Source organism: Macrobrachium nipponense, chromosome 22 (genome assembly GCF_015104395.2).
Source record: "Macrobrachium nipponense isolate FS-2020 chromosome 22, ASM1510439v2, whole genome shotgun sequence".
In the NCBI taxonomy this organism is placed as follows: domain Eukaryota; kingdom Metazoa; phylum Arthropoda; class Malacostraca; order Decapoda; family Palaemonidae; genus Macrobrachium; species Macrobrachium nipponense.
Window position 1 is genome coordinate 27,586,166 of NC_087213.1, and position 12,975 is coordinate 27,599,140.

General features: G+C 37.0%; 2 protein-coding genes across 3 annotated transcripts in view; one reads left to right on the top strand and one right to left on the bottom strand.

The window, feature by feature from the left end:
- The window catches only part of LOC135198556 (lysyl oxidase homolog 2-like), a 30,308-nt gene that overhangs the window by 13,045 nt on the left and 4,288 nt on the right, over positions 1–12,975 (bottom strand). The gene's annotated exons all lie outside the window — the stretch shown is intronic.
- The window catches only part of LOC135198555 (uncharacterized), a 66,346-nt gene continuing 54,030 nt past the window's right edge, over positions 660–12,975 (top strand). Inside the window, exon 1 of the mRNA XM_064226250.1 lies at positions 660–835. The gene's annotated coding sequence lies outside the window, so the exon portion shown is untranslated. The remainder of the gene's footprint in view (positions 836–12,975) is intronic.

The window sequence follows — 12,975 nt, forward strand, 5'->3', positions numbered from 1 at the left end:
TGTTTGATGTTATGACACACATATATAGTAGGTATTGAAAATAAATGGTAAAAACTTGTATCTATTTAGATTAATTGTTTGTGTGATATATGTGCCTTAAAGATGGAAAGGATGAGATATGTGTGGCTAATCTTAAGCTGTCAAAACTATGTTACTTCCATATATTTCAGGAGGAAGACGGAGAGGAAAACTTGGAAATGGTTGAACAGATGAATGGAAAAGGTGTTTGAGCGGAAAAGCCTTGATTCTCTCTCTCTCTCTCTCTCTCTCTCTCTCTCTCTCTCTCTCTCTCTCTCTCTCTCTCTCTCTCTCTCTCTCTCTCTCATTATCATGCGTGAATTAAGGATAAGTTAATGTGGTATTTTCCGAGATAAATAGACAAGTACCAATACCCGCACGAATATGTCTAAGAACTTAACTGAGAAGCTTTTCATGTCCCAGCGATAGTGCAGCGCTAAACACATGGCACCCAAACAATACAAATGATTAATATACGAAGATCTACAGATGGAAATTTGTTGTATGATGGTGATCATGTTTAAAAGAAGTATACCATTACTAGATGTGGGAAACGAAGAAAGATAATTAAGAATTAAGCAGAGCTAATAGACATCACACGAGTAAGCGCCGTTACAAAGGAAAAGCCGACGCAACATAAACTTCATAAGTTCATTTACGATGAATGTGGATCCGACTTGACGTGATTGTGTATCCTTGCGTAGTCTTTTTGGAGAAGTGAAACGTTTATGGCAGCAGTTTTTCTTCAGCTACAACATATATCTGTCTATTGGATATCAGGCGAGGAGTTTTATAACTGCAAAAGAAACCTGTTGAGGTACCTATGTTGTCGATGCATTTGAATGGTGTCTTTTCCTAAAGCTTACCTACCTAGCTAGGCCTAGCTATAGGTAGTACTATAGACAGCTGGTGAATGAATTCCTCACTTACCAAGATTTGAAGCATTGGCTAACTTAGATACCACGTAGTATACTAGGTAGTATACTGTAGCCAGCGTTTGTGAGGTTTAGGTTAACATGGCGAATTTTAAGAAACGGCATCGCAAACTGGTTTATTGTCGGTAGCCTAGTAGACTACTAGCTAATGTAGAGTAATTTTATGCACTTTCTGTTAGGATACTAGCTACTAGGTATGACAATGTAATGGGCTGGCCGTCAAGTGAGTTAAACCTCCCGAATACCTAGTACCTAGGTCAGGACACTGTAGGATGGGTTAGGGTAATGGAAACTTAGGTTAGGACGCAATCCAATAGAAATGTGGCTTTGATCTCCTTTATGATCGTTAAAGCAGTCTATGACCCATTGTTACACCATTAGCCCAACCAGACTACCTATACTAGTTATAGGCTAGTTAAGCTAAGCAAACTTATGGCCGCCACTAATGTTCAGTTGAGACATGCACATTTATGCCTGTGCAAGCAAAACTGAATGTTAGTGGGTTCAGTTTTGCCCGTACAGGCATAATTGCGTAGGTATAGCTGAGTCTTAATGCCAGTCTTTAGAATTTGAATTTGGTCAAGTTTTACTTTAATGCAAGCACTACTCCCATGAGCTGACATCATGACCAGTACCAGCCCCTTTTAAATGAATGTTAAAGCAAACAAAAGACAGTAAATATCTTGGTAACAGTAAAGTTGCAATAGAATTGGCCATGAGTTTTGTAATATGTTCAGGATACTTCAGATCCCAACATCAAATAGCTATCCAATATCAAATTCTAGTTCAAAGTAAAATATACCAAAACATAAGCATTAGCGGAAGTAGGATAATCTTGCAACTTTAGCAATGAATTGGGTTAGCCTATCTTCAAGACAAATGTACTAGAGGAGAAGTAGCCTATTTTAGTGCCCTGGCCGCAGATGTAAATCTTACTGTTTTGCAAGAATTCATGTTGGTGCTGTAATTTTAAATTGTCAAGCTGCAAATATCTCCATAATTTGCAAGGATAATGACAAGAGAAACTTTCTTGGAGATGTGAAATGCCTGTTTCATAACTGAGGGATCAATTACTGCATTTGTGTTTTGTGTACTAACAAAATTTGATCTGTAATAATCCTGTGCATCACAGGCTTAATTGTTAAGGAAATGAGATAAAAAAAAAAAAAGGTTCAAGAGTCTAATAGAAGTAAATATAGTAAATGTGTTATAACTGGTAAAATTTCGTAAGTACAAGGGCTATGTGCAGAAAATCTTTTTTTCTTTTGGTTTTTATTTTTGTTTTGTGAATCTGGTGTTTTGGTAACAAAGTTGCAAAAATTTGAGAATCAGTTTTGTACCAAACATTGCAAGGAAACTTAAGATCACAAAATAAAAACACCAACTTCGAGTAATAGCTTAAAGTAAAGTACATAGTATCGTTATGCTTTTAAGCAGGACATGATCAGTGGATATAGGCCTTATTTGTATTTTTACCCCTTTTTACCCTCTTCCACACCCTTACTTATTGGAACAGTCATGTTTCAAAGTTTCAAGACCTACAATTTAAAATGTTAACGTTTGGAATTATAAAGCAAAACCAGATTCCCATATCCAAGATAAAGCCTTTTAACGCTGTAAGTCACTTGTTTTGCAAGAATGTATCCTAATTACATTACTGTAATTTTAAATTTAAAGCTGAAAATCTCTCCCCAGTTTGCAAGGATATTGACACAAGAGATCATATATAAAATGTGCAATGCCAATTTCATAATTGCAAAATCAAATATTGTGTTGTGTGTACTACAGGCCTAAATATCAGTGTTGGAGAAAGAAAAAAAGTAAATGGCTAATAAAAAACGAAGTAGGTAAATGTATCATTATAACTGTTGATTTTTTATGTGTGTGGATTTGGACTTTAAGTTATTTTATCATGCATTAGTGTATTTGAGCTAGTACTATGCTATGCTATAGTTAGACTAAAGTGCCCATGTATTAATTTGAACATTTTCTCTAAAGAGCATCTGATAGGTTGTAGGCTACTTGCTATTGGAAACGAGCAATTTTTGAGACAGCCATCCACTGTCCAGCAGATTAATCCTTCTTGTATCCTGCCAGTAAATATTAATCTCCCGAAAAAAAAGGCTAAATAGGGCAAAAGTATGATTAGGTTGGAATTATAGAACAATGACCATTTGAAACACATTGTTGTGGCATGTCAGCGATAAAGGCTGAGGGAGGCAAATTTAAAATTTTAGCAGGACTTTAGAACTTTAGAGAATTCAAGGATGTTTATTGTTTGCAGTAGTGATCAGTAGCCTAAAAAAAGTTTATAAGCTATGCCTTGTTAAATTAAAGCTATCATAAGTGGGAATTTTATAGGATATGACCTTTTATATCTTTGCCATGGGATTTTGAAAGATGATTTTATTGAGTAATGAATTCGCCAAATGAAACTTCCTAACATTGAAATTCCTCCCCAAGAAATATATCCACCACATAATTACCAGTTGGACAATGAGATAAACTCACTCGTGCCAGTATTGATTAGTGCTAATGATAAACTATGCATATTTTAAGTTTCTAAGATTACTTAGAAGACTAATAGATACTTAATAGCTTTGGATTCTACTTTTCTACCAATAATTCGAACAATAGTGTCAGAGGTTTCCCAATTAGCACATATTGTTAGTTACGGCTTAGTGAATGTGCTTAAGTACTCAGAGTAATAGTATGCAGCTAACATAAATCTAGAATTCGTTGAGGAACCATCGTTTTAGAGAGCCCATAATTATACGGCCACCCAGCTATTCGTTACATGACTTGCTTAGCTTATTTTATTTATTATATCACCCGACCTTTGTAGGTGCCCAAAGATCTTGTAACTGCCATAGAGTCTTCGTGTCTACACCCTCCTCTGTACACTTTGTTTACAACATGCTAATGATCCTTCAAAAATTGTAATGTATCCTTAAACTGTATCTTCTCGTTATGTTATTTATCCATTGCTCTTTCAACCGTTACGTCCATCAGCCTACTCTCCAAGCTTGAACAAACTTTCCTTGCTATTATCTCAAACTTGGGTACACATTGTTTTATTTTGAAATCGTATTACCAACTGTCAAGTCCCTTTCATAACACATTTCTGTTGCATGTATCTCGTTAGGGATTAAGTTAATAACTGGCTTCTAGCTTTTATTATAAGGTAATCAATACCAATGTTAAAGGATATCATATGTAATTTTATCTCATAATTTTATTCGACGAACATTTCAGGATATCGTTTACAGATCACTGTATATACTGTACGGTGAACTAGAAAATCACACACAACGCACACACACACACACACACACACGAGAATGTCACTTTTCTATTTTTGGTCTGCAACAGGATATGTGTGAGCGGGAGAGCATATTTATTTACATGTATATGTATTTATACATATGCATATAAATATGAGTATGTTTATTTCCCTTTAATGAGCTTCTCCATAACAATTTAGGTAGTTTTGTTGAACTTGCATTGTTTAAAAACTAATAGTTTTTTTTATTCTGTTTACTCTTTGATTTGAAACGAGAACACGAATAGGGATTTACGATTTGATTTGAAACGAAAACACGGCTAGGGATTTACGATTTGATTTGAAACGAAAACACGAATAGGGATTTACGATTTGATTTGAAACGAAAACAAGAATAGGGATTCTAGTCAGACGAGAAGTCCAGTGACAGTTAGCTGGGTCGTTGGTTAGCCGGTTGCTTCATGCATGGTTGACCTCACACTCCCTTTCTAATCTGACTTTTGTTGCGAGAGTCAGGGTATTTTTAACACATCCCTTTATTCCTCACAAGCTGTTGCTTTGACCTGATATTTACGTGCATAGCTTATTCGGTAGTTAGGAATATATGGCCCACTTGTAGTTAATTAGTTTCTGTTGCAATTCAGTGTTTTGAGTATTAGCCTAAGTTATCGATACCTATGTTTCTGTACTCGTGTAGGTTAAGAACGAAACCTTTGCTAGACTATCTCTCTGATATTAAAACACTTACACTTGATCAGCTTCAGTGGATGTTCAAATTGTTTAAGCATTTGACGTGACGTCGGGGGTCAAATGTCCCTGAAGTAGCACCAAGGGTTGTTGTTGTGTGAGATTAAGCTGGCTTCATGCCAGCCTCTGGGATCAAAGGTGGTAAAATGCACTTAGGGACATCAGACCCCCGTCGGGCTAGTACTAAACTCGGCGAAACTATAGAAACACGCAGATAGATCGCCTACTAAAGTAGCACCCCTGTGTTTCTGCGCTCGTTTAGGTAAAGATTGAAGCGTTTGTAATACCACTGGTAGTTAAGCTGTTAAGTAGCAGTTTTGAAAGACGTGCACTCGAAATGTGACGCTACCAGTGCTATATATAAGTCGGGCGACAACTTTCTAACTTTTAACCTTTCCCTCTGGTGTGTCTGTAGAATTTTAGCAGCTCGCTTTAACTGTGTATGCTATTCGTTGCGACAACAGGTTGCTTTTAGCCAAAGCTAATATATAAATTTTACTCTATTTATAATGCTGTCTGTTAATGTATTTTTTTATCAACGCCAGGCTGTCTCCCTTTGCAAAAAGCACTCAGTATAGTCCTTTGTATTGATGTTGTATATGTTGCACTATGTTATTTCAAACTAATTGTTTTATTTGTTTCTTGGCGAATTTTGTTATCCGTATTGATTTTAGTATGGGATTTTAGGTTAACCGTTTAAAGTTCTCGCTGATTTTGTATTTATTTGTTGCCGTTTGTGGGTTGTCTATTTCTTCAGTCATTGAGTCTTTAATTCCAAAAGAATGTTGCTTGCATTTTATTTTTTCAATATTTCTCACTTTTCTATCCTAGCGTCTCATATATCCTCGTGTGGACTATACATATTCCATAGGAGTTTTGTTACACTTATTGTAATTATTTGAAAATTGCCATAAATAGAAAAAAATGGATCTCCACATTTTTTCCTCTGGGATTCGACAGTCTCCCACGCTGATGCGCCCTTCATATTTGCCATTACTTGTCGGATGGATTTTTATTAATTGATGGATTTTTCTTAATTGTTTTGCATTTATTTATTGCAGTATTACGCTTGGTTCTGAAAGAATATTGCTGTACTTTCATTTAATATCGTTTTGCATTTATTTATTGCCGTATGTATGTATATATTATTTATTTCATCTTTGTTCTCATTTTTTGTAATCCATGCTGAATGCTGATGCTTGTGATTTTAAAAGACCTTAATAGTACTTTAAAGAATAAGAGAGTAAGCGCTTGGCGTTTGACTAAAGTTCTGTATTCTGATTCGTAAAGGGACTGTTAGTGGAACGGATGTGTGGCCCTACGCAAGAAAAGGGTCAAGCCTATGAAGAAGTTATGTGAAATTCGCGAGTAAAAGAAAGGGGTCATATGTGATGTAAAAATTCCCAGAACAACTAATGGTGAGGATGCAATATGATGGGTGTTTAGTACGTAGAGTTTAGAAGGTAATTGGTTGAGATTGACAGAGAGTTTAGGTTGTAAGCATGATGTTTTGTACGGTAGTGTGTAAATGGGAATCGTTATTAATTTGTTGCGTTAGCGTGTGTGAGATTAGGACATGTTGTCTCCATTGCCGTTTACTATTTGTCCGTTGAAGGTATATAAAGGACGGGGAGACATTGCTGTATTGTGAGATGAGAAAAGGGGTCATGAATAGCTGACGATAGAGATGAAAATCTGCAGAAAGCTTGTGAAGACTGAAAGGAAAGTCTGTAAGTGGAAAAGTCTGTGGTGAGTGTTAGACAAGACCATGGTTAGTAGGGTAAATAGAAAACCAACATGGTGCATAGATTGTGTGATGGGGTGGTCGAAGAATGGAAGAAGGTGATAGATTCAATTCGGATGATGGAGTAAGGGTAAGAAAAAAAAGAGATGCACCAGAGAATATTAATGCAAGTTATATTGGAAGCAAAATTCTGGTGTGGATTCTGAACTACCTCTTACAGAAGTGGTACCTACTTACTATATGTCGCAGGGAAATTACTAATGAAAATGTTGGATCCGTTGAGGTGAATCAGTTGAAGCAGAGGGGTAGCAAAGGTCAGAAATGTAGAAGTATGGTAAATCTTTAGTTAAAAAGTTCAGTTACAAAGAGATGATTGTATATTTTGACGCATTTTAAGCAGTGAAATAAAGGATGATAGGTTGATGAAAAGGATACAATTTGAAATTTTTCAGAAAATAGAATTTAAGGGCGACTTGGACAACATGGGTGGGAGAGTTGAAAGGGGTACGCGCAAGGTATAGAGGTTGATTAGAGCAGTTTTTATATATGATTTAATGCGCTGTTCTTACTAGGCATATGAAGTTAATGTTTTCGGAGATTTTGATCTTAGGATACATCCTTCATCCGCGTTCCTATGATGGACACTGAATCGACACTGTACAATTTTTCCTGTATCATTTGATATATATATATATATATATATATATATATATATATATATATATATTCGAGCTACAAATGTCCTTTAATTAAAATGTAATCGCTCTACCTCGGAATTAAATATATTTTTTATATATGTAAACCGAAGGGGAATTTTTGAGTTCATAATAATTTCGTCCTCTCGTGAGTTCGAAAATATATTAATTCCGAGGTAGAGCGAATATTAAAGGACATTTGTAGCTCGAATAATTTATATGAATCACGGTGATGTAATAATAATAATAATAATAATAATAATAATAATAATAATAATAATAATATAATAATAATATACTTTATTTCAGCTCAGGGCCATTACATGGAATATACAAAATACAGACAGTAACATACAGAATCTAGATACATGGGACAACATGATAAAAAATGAATAATCGGCACTTATCCACAAAATAGCTGAGGTAGCATAAAAGATAGAAATCATAATACTGGTAATAACAGTAATGTATATATATATATATATATATATATATATATATATATATATATATCAACTCATCTTTATCGCACATACCCACAGGTGAAAAATAATCTGCTTTCAAGTACAGTATTCATACTCCTCACGTCTATGATACATATATCCATGTATATATGTATAAATGCATAGACCTATACTGTAGATACAAAAGAGAGAAATACAGACTCTCTCTCTCTCCCTCTCTCTCTCTCATCTCTCTCATCTCCTCTCTCTCTCTCTCTCTCTCTCTCTCTCTTTCTCTATCTCTCTCCTCTCTCATATATATATATATATATATATATATATATATATATATATATATATAATATATATGAGAGAGAGAGAGAGCGTGTATTTCTGTCTTTTGTATGTACAATATAGTCTATGCATGTATACATACATAAATGGATATGTGTATTACAGACGAGAGGAGTAAAAATACTGTACTTCAAGCAGAATACAAGTTACCTTTACGAGATTGGAACGAAATAACGTTGAAAGCCGCGATAACAGATTCCAGTCTTTTATGCTTCGTTTCTATCGAGAAAGTCAGATATTACTCTTTCCTTTAAAATGAAGATATTACCGTTTCCTTTATAATGGATTCGAGGACGCCTTTCTTGTATACATAACATCCTGTGTTTTTCGGTTCTAGGCCGTTACATCAGTGGTGTCCCACATCACTGCTTATATTTAGTCTCTCTCTCTCTCTCTCTCTCTCTCTCTCTCTCTCTCTCTCTCTCTCTCTCTCTCTCTCTCTCATCCACATCAGCAGTGCGTGATGAGGATAACATGCGCGGAGGAGTGTAACTTCAACCCATTTGAGAGAATCCTCTGCTGCATCGTGTCTACGAAAACGTAAAACTTATTGGGTCCTTCTTGTGGTAGTTGCAGCTACTTCTTGAATGGGAAAGGATTGTCTTAAATTTATTTGCTTGTACCATTACTTACTCTACTTTTTGTTTTCGTTTTCTATGAAAGGAAACTGTCTGTCCTGTAATTTATTTACTCCTACCATTACTTACTTTACTTTTTTTTTGTTTTCGCTTTCTATGAAAAGAAACTGAGATAGTTGCTTGTCTGTCTGTCCTGTAATTGATTTACTCGTACCATTACTTACCCTACTTTTTGTTTTCGTTTTCTATAAAAAGAAACCGAAATAGCTACTCGTCTGTCTGTCCTGTAATTCATTTACTGGTATCCTTAATTAATCTACTTTTCGATCGTTTTCTATAAAAAAGAAACTGAGATAGCTGCTTGTCTGTCTATCCTGTATTTTATTTACTCGTATCATTATTTACTCTACTTTTTTTCGTTTTCTGTAAAGGGAAACTATTGAGATGGCTACTTGTCTGTCCATCTGCACTTTGTCCGCCCTCAGATCTTAAAAATGACTGGGGCTAGAGTGCTGCAAATTGGTATGTTGATCATTCACCCCCCAATCATCAAACATACCAAATTGCAGTCTTGTAGCCTCAGCAGTTTTTATTTTATTTAAGGTTAAAGTTTTGGTGCTTTTTGGGATGACTGACTCGGGGCCAAAGGATCAGTCTGTTACTGTGCTGTAGATATTTTGGGGGGCGACGATATGGGTTGACTTTCACCCTGTAGTCTGTTGACCTCTTTCCTTCCCTGGCGTCTCACTAGCCCCCTTCCTACCCCTTCCATCCCTCCGTCCTCCACCCTCCCTCCTTCCCTCCATCACCCTTTTAAAATAAATTCATGGAATTTCCTTCTTAAGCTCCGGCAGATCCGGATCTTAAGCATACTGCCTTAGTTCTGTTTTGAGCACTTGTTCAAGCTAAAATTTGTTTATGTTTTTTGACACACACACACACACACACACACACACACACTGATAGATTAAATTTTAATTTTAAATCATTTTTGTTTGTTTGTGAATTTATTAATTAATTTTTTGGGTTAGTGGTATCTATCCTGTATTTCTCCTTACTTCCTCTTACTTCTTCCTAATGAACACCATATTCTCTGGAAGCTTGTTCCACATGAATAGGTTTCGTCTTCAGCATAATAATAATAATAATAATAATAATAATAATAATAATAATGAACCAGATATGTTCAAAGAACGATAGACGGAAATAACATCTCTCCCATATGTTGGAAGTGCAATACGAAAAATGAAACCATAAACCACATAGCAATGCGAATGTCCGGCACTTGCACAGAATCAGTACAAAAAGAGGCATGATTCAGTAGCAAAAGCCCTCCACTGGAGCCTGTGCAAGAAACACCAGCTACCTTGCAGTAATAAGTGGTACGAGCACCAACCTGAGGGAGTGATAGGAAACGATCAGGCAAAGATCCTCTGGGACTATGGTATCAGGACGGATAGGGTGATACGTGCAAACAGACCAGACGTGACGTTGATTGACAAAGTCAAGAAGGAAGTATCACTCATTGATGTCGCAATACAATGGGACACCAGAGTTGAAGAGAAAGAGAGAGAAAAAATGGATAAGTATCAAGTTCTGAAAATAGAAATAAGAAGGATATGGGATATGCCAGTGGATATCGTACCCATAATCATAGGAGCACTAGGCACGATCCCAAGATCCCTGAAAAGGAATCTAGAAAAACTAGAGGCTGAAGTAGCTCCAGGACTCATGCAGAAGAGTGTGATCCTAGAAACGGCACACATAAGTAAGAAAAGTGATGGACTCCTAAGGAGGCAGGATGCAACCGGAACCCCACACTATAAATACACCCAGTCGAATTGGAGGACTGTGATAGAGCAAAAAAAAAAAAAAAAAAAAAATAATAATAATAATAATAATTTACAAGCAAAGGAAAAGAAAATGTTGTTGAGTACACATTAGAACAAGGGAACTTAAACATCGTGCTGTCCACTGCGGACCAAAGGCCATGACACGATCCAAGTTTTAAGGAACATTGGCAATATCAAGGCGACTACAGTAAATGTGGGATTTGAATGAGAATGGAATAAATAGTTAGTTACTGATTCTCTGACTACTATGACTGCTGCTACTGCCACTAATTTTGGTAAAATTCTGCCGTGAAATAAGTGGCATGTTGCATGTTATATTTAGAATTGCTGTAGGTTTAACATATTCCCCCTTAGGGGTTTAGTGCCGTCAGTGCACCTCACACGGTGCACTGCAGGCATTACTTAAGGTCCTTTGCAACGTCCCTTCCATGGCCCATAGCTGGAACCCTTTTCATTCCTTTTACCGTACCCATTTGTCTCATATTGCAGCTTTGAGGTTTTCCTTCTGTTACACTTTTCAAACCCTTTTATACTCTCCATTTCCCGTTTCAGCGCTGAATGGTCTTATAGATCCCAGCGCTTGTGGCCCCCCCCTCATTAGTGACAGACGATATGTTGATTTCGATGTTTAAATTGGCGCTGGTTAGCTTAGTCGGTTAAATTCATGAAATGTTGGTCAGTTTGGAAAGCAAATAATTAAATAAAACATGAAGAAGGCTTTTCAGACTTGTTGCAGCACTACATGTTGAGTATTCAACGCCAAAAGTCGTGAATTATATGTCCGTTGATCGGTTTGTTTGTGCACGCCATTATTTCAAGGTAGAGTTTACCATTTACGTAGAAGGAATGAGTCATAATTGGCGGCGTCGCTCTCGACGGCTCTGTAGACTGCCTATCCCCTTGGGAGTGAGGGGGCAGGGTGGGTTGGGGTCGGGTGTTGGTTTCCCCCCGGGGGTTGTGGGGGTGGGGGAAGTGGGGACATTGTTGTTCTGGATGCTGCTGGAGATGAAGGGTTTAATAACTCCTCCATAGCCTTAAATGGATCGTTTGGTCTGCTTAAAAGTCCACCTTACCTTTTGGGAGCTGAATGACATCACCAGTCTGGAAAAAAAGTTAGTCGACCTTTATCTCTCTCTCTCTCTCTCTCTCTCTCTCTCTCTCTCTCTCTCTCTCTCTTCTTTTTTATGACATCAAGTGGGCGAAACATACTAGGGGTTTTCAGGGTTATTTTTTAATTTTATAAATAAAAAGGTTTGCTCAATAAAGTGAGCTTACCTCAGTATTTTCGAGATTGTTTGTACGTTGCTGTGTGTGATGGGTTTTTGTTACAGACTTGAGGCGTACTTTCCTTCCCGACATATTGTATGCAGGGTCGTTAAAATATACTGTCAGTGTATATTTAAAGGATCTTGATTGTGAGAATGTCCAAAACTTTTAAAAGTGTGGCCGAGGGCGACGACGATGTCAGGATTCTTGGATAAACAACGTTCAGTCTTTTGTTTTGGCGCTGTCGTGATAAGTAGTCCCCTCGTGAATGCATAACTTGATTGGTGCTAGGGATGAAATCAACATTTTGAGACGGATTGTCATCCTTGGTAACTGGATTGGGGATGAATGTTTGGAAATACTAATAAGAATAGCAGACGTAACAGTTGGAGCCCATAGCACCAGAAAGCATGTTGAAGCCAACATTCTTTGGAGGCTTGAATTTCATGTCTATGGTCCCTGTGTTTTTGTTCCATGTGAATAGGATTCATCTAATAAAATAATGGTATAATTAATGAAATGAACAGGAAAGATTACAAGTTAGAACCAATGTACGTGGATTGCCCTCCAATTAAGTAGCTTGTAAAAATGTGTTTGTAAGACAGAAATCCGTTAAGACAAATTGATGGAATGAAAATAGCCCCCAAGCTACTTTTCAACGATCAATAGGACTTTGTGTTAATCACTCTAGTTATCACTGCTAGACGTGATGGATGCTGGGCTGTAGGCTGCCATTAGAGGTGAGCAAAGCGTCATCTGTTGTGCAGTTGCATACCGATCATCCAGAAATTCGTGTAACTGCACCCGTTTCGGCTTTGGGTCCCTATGTGGGCTGTGTAGCACAGGCAACAACTCGCTCCACAGATTCAGGATTACGTCACCGTCAGGGAGAATGATGACGGATCGTTGTTTACCAACGGCAGATTATGGACAGGGTCTTCAATCCTGCTGCAATGTAAACAAAATCACGTAATGGAGAGAATGTTTGTATTTTTCCGCTTACGTGGGAAGGAAACAATAGTTGTCTGTGAGACTCTCTCTCTCTCTCTCTCTCTCTCT